This window comes from Eulemur rufifrons, chromosome 7 (assembly GCF_041146395.1).
Source record: "Eulemur rufifrons isolate Redbay chromosome 7, OSU_ERuf_1, whole genome shotgun sequence".
Classification (NCBI taxonomy): Eukaryota; Metazoa; Chordata; class Mammalia; order Primates; family Lemuridae; genus Eulemur; species Eulemur rufifrons.
In genome coordinates this window covers 47,475,957-47,480,868 of record NC_090989.1, presented here as the reverse complement: position 1 = coordinate 47,480,868, position 4,912 = coordinate 47,475,957, and positions in this window count along the sequence as shown.

Below are 4,912 nucleotides of genomic sequence, written 5' to 3'. Positions count from 1 at the left end.
CCAAACTTCCCTTAATGTTAACATGTTATATAACAGTGGTACAATTACCAAAATTAAGCAATGCTAATACAATGCTATAAACTATAGGGTTTATTTGGATTTCACCAGTTGTTCCAATAATGTTCTTTTTCTGATCCAGAATCTAATCCAGAATACCATGTTGCATTTAATTATCTTGTGTCCTTAATCTTTTCCAATCAGTGACAGTTTCTTCAGTCTTTCTTTGTTTATCATGACCTTAAAACTTTTGAACAATATTAAGGCATTTTATAGACTGTCCCTCAATTTGTGTTTGTCTTGTGTCTGTCATGATTAGGTTGGGTTTTGTATTTGGGGGAAGAATACAGAGTGAAGTGTCCTTCTCATTGCATCAGATCAGGAACCATATGATATTAACATGATTTATTAGTGGTGGTGTTAACCTTCATCACTTGGCTGATGTGGTATCTGCTAGGTTTTTCCACAGTTGAGTCTCTAGTTTTTCATCTCCATACTCTATTTGTTTGAATCGAGTCACTAAATCCAGCCCACACTTATGAAAGGGATATTACACTTTACCTTTTAAAGGGAGGAGTATCAAAGAATTTGTGGGTATATGTTAAAACCATAATAATAATCAATATATATTTAAGGAAAGATGCTTCAAAGCTATGCAAATATACTCTCAAAGTTTTGCCCACTAATTATAGCATTCATCAATGGATGACTGCCGTAGCAATTATTTTTGTGGTTTTCTAATGGTGATTTTTCTATTTCCCTCATTCCTTCTCCATTTATTATTTGGAAATCTATAAAACAAAAAGGAGTTCTCCCTTCTTCCCCACTTATTTATGCAATAGTTTGTTTACATCTGGGTGCACTCATGGATATTTATTTTATTCCTTGATTTATAATCTAATACTATTGTTATTTTGTTGCTCAAATTGTTCCAGCTTTGGCCACTGGGAGCTCTTTCAGTTTGGCTCCTGCATCTTTTTGGCATGCCTCATCATTGTTTATCATGTTCTTACTTGCTGACACCATAAGATGACCTGGGCTCATTTTGTTTTTTCCTTGTTCCACCGCTGGAATCAACTATTCCTCCAAAGAGGTCTGTTTCCTTTAAGTCAACAATGGTAAGGACCAAGATCTGAGTGTTAGGTGCTTGTTGCAACTGGAGTGTCATTCTTTCTAAGCCCTCAAAATGTACAGAGCTAGAAATGTATGTGTGCATACTAACCCATGTATAAACACGTATCTATATTTCCATAGCTGTCTGTATAAACATGAGTTCATATTGCTATCTCCAACTCCAATCCAGCATCACAAGTTTCATTCTAGCATTTCCCTTTGCTTATTTGTAACTTTTTTCTCTAACAGTGAGATACCTGGCTATCATTATCTGTAATATATTTACTTATGTGTTCAGCTCTAGTATATATGCAGTTACAGAATGGATAACCCCTTCCCTCATAAGAAACAAATTTACCAACCAGGGTACAGTGTTCCTGTACAGTTCTTTTTGTCTTCAGGTTTACTTTATCCAGTCAAAACAATTTTTACAAAGTTACTTAGATCAATTCCTTTTTCTTCACCTCCTTCAGTGAGGTTGTCATACATTTGTAATACTGTTAATGTCATTTGTCGTAGTCCACATTCCGTTCTGAGATCCCCTGACATTCTTATTGAGATTTTTTTTTTTTTTTTTGGCAAAACTTGCATAAAGTTTAGTCTTTGGGTAGTACTGTTCTATGGATTTTGACAAATGCATAGATTCATGTATCCACAATCAGTACCATATAGAGTATTTTCATCACCCTAAAAATTCCCACCTGCAGCCCCTTTGCTGTCAATCCATTTCTCAATCCCTGGCAACCACTAATCTGTTTTTTCTCCCTATGGTGTTGCCTTTTCCAGAATGCCATATAAATAGAGTCATACACTATGTACTCCCAAGGTTTTGTTTACCAGAAAGTTTGGGAACCATTACTCTTAGTAATTCAGATACTATCTGATGAAGCACCAACATTCACTTCATCACCAAACTGGGAGTCGGCTTCAATTTAGATGCACTTTAAAAGGGATATATCCTCTCAGCTCTGTATGTTAAATTGTCTAAATTTGGAAGAATATTGTTTGAGGTGCAAAAAGATTTTCTTTTCCTTCAAAGATAGATGGGAAAATACAAGAAAAGCTTTGTTTTCCTGCTTTTTGTCCTCTCTCCAATGTGGACTTCCACTCCAACCAATTTGAGTTGTACTTTTCTAAACTGTTTTATGCCAGTTATAATGTTATTGTAATCATATCATCTAATTACCTATTATATGATCCTTTGAAATCAAGTGTAAAAAGATAAAACATTCAAGGAAAACAAAGTTGAATGCTTTGGAAAGATTCAAAAGTGAACTGGCCAGCCATGGTGGCTCACGCCTGTAATCCTAGCACTCTGGGAGGCTGAGGCAGGAGGATCACTCAAGGTCAGGAGTTCGAGACCAGCCCAAGCAAGAGTGAGACCCCGTCTCTACTAAAAATAGAAAAAAATGATCTGGACAGCTAAAAATATATAGAAAAAATTAGCCGGGCACAGTGGCACATGCCTGTAGTCTCAGCTACTTGAGAGGCTGAGGCAGAAGGATTGCTTGAGCCCAGGAGTTTGAGGTTGCTGTGAGCTAGGCTGATGCCACAGCACAACACTCTAGCCCAGGCAATAGAGCGAGACTCTGTCTCAAAAAAAAAAAAAAAAAAAAACGAACTGCTTAAAAGGGTAAAACAAAAATGCTGCTATTAAGTAAGGCAAGAAAATCATCAAAGATTAGAGGGAGAAATTATAAAAATCTGGAAGTATTCTACATTCAAGATGGCTTTATAAATGTTTTTAAGTTCTCACTTTAAAGAAACTAAAAACTGAAATTGTGCATTACAGGTAAAATTTGTACACAGAACTATAGAGCATCTATACTCAAAGAAAACATTAAAAAAAAAAAAAAAGGACTTAAACAGTACCTGATTTCAAGACTTAATATAGGCCGGGTGAGGTGGCTTATGCCTATAATCCTAGCATTCTGGGAGGCCGAGGTGGAAGGCTCCCTCGAGGTCAGGGATTTGAGACCAGCCTAAGCAAGAGCGAGACCCCATCTCTACTATAAATAGAAAAAATTAGCCCGGTGTGGTGGCATGCCTGTAGTCCCACCTACTCAGGAGGCTGAGGCAGAAGGATCACTTGAGCCCAGGAGTTGGAGGTTGCAGTGAGTTATGATAATGCCACTGCATTCTAGCCAGGGCAACAGAGCTAGACTCTGTCTCCAATAAAAAAAAAAAAAGACTTAGTATAAAGCTATAGTAATGAAAACAATGTAGTATTGAGATATAAGCAAATAAATCGATAGAATAGAAGAGAATCCAGAAATGGACTCATACATTTATGGTCAGTTGATTTTTGCAAAGGTGCCAAGACAGGGAAAGAACAATCTTTTCAACAAATGGTGCTGGACACTGCAATAATCATATGTAAAAAAATTAAAGAAACGTCAAACTTTTCTCTCATACCATATGCCAAAATTAACATGATATGGATCATAGTCTTTAATGTAAGAGATAAAACTATAAAACTTCAAATATTTTCATGACCTTGGGTATGGCAAAGATTTCTTAAATACAAAACAAAAAGGCAGGAACTATTTTTAAAAATCAATACATTGGACTTCAAAATTTTAACCTTTTTCTCTTCCAAAAGCATGACTATGAACATGAAAAGGCAACCCACAGACTGGGACATAATATCTGATAATTATCCAAGGATTTGTAGACTATATAAAAACTCTTACAACTCAAAATGAGACAAACAACCCAATTTTTTAAATGGGCAAATTTTTTTAATACTTCAAACTTTGGGACACTTAACCAAAGAAGATATACAGATGGAAAATAAACAAAAGATACTCAACATCATTAGGAAATGTAAATTAAAACCACATTGAAATACAACTATACTTCCACTAGAATGGCCAGAATTAAAAAGACTGACCATACCAAATGTTATTGAGGATGTAGAAAAACTGGAACCATCCTATACTGCTGATGGCAATTCAAAATGCTACAACCACTTTGGAAAACAAAACTGGTTTGGCAGTTTCTTAAAAAGTTAGACATATACCTAAGATGTGGCCATTCCACTCCTAGGTATTTACTCAAGAGAAATGAAAATGTCTGTCCATACAAAGACTTATCCACAAATGTCCATAGCAGCGTCAGTTGTAATAGTCAAAAACTGGAAACAACCCAAATGTCCATCAGTAGACAAATGGATAAACAAATTATGGCAATTGCTTACAATGAAATACTTCTCAGCCATAAAAAGGAATCAGATAAATCTCAAAATAATTATGCTAAGTAAAAGAAACCAGACAAAACAGAGATAGGTGAAAGGTATGAGAAGTCTCTTAGGGGTAATGTTTCTTATCTTGATTGTTGTGATGGTTTTATGGACACATATATGTGTCAAAATTTATCAAATTGCCCTCTTTAAATATGTACAGTTTACTGTATGTCAATTATATCTCAATAAAGGTATTTTAAACTTTATGGTATATATCTCATTTTTTATGATTCCCTGCTCTAATTTTTTGATTCACCAACTACAGTTCCTATTAATAATTGTGTCAAATGAGAGGGCTTCTACTTAACTTATTTACTCACCAACTAATGCTTTCAGGACCCACTATCTTCAACAGCACCTGACAATGTCCTCGGTGCTCTTTGAGGGATAATAATATCTGCTCTTATCTACCCAGAGAATTCCAGTGAGTATCCTGGAGGTAATGAAATCCATACTGAATAGAACTAAATTAGCATTCCTTTGTTGTTGTTGTTGTTGTTGTTGTTGTTTGTTTTTGAGAGAGAGACTCACTCTGTCACCCTGGGTAGAGTGCATTGG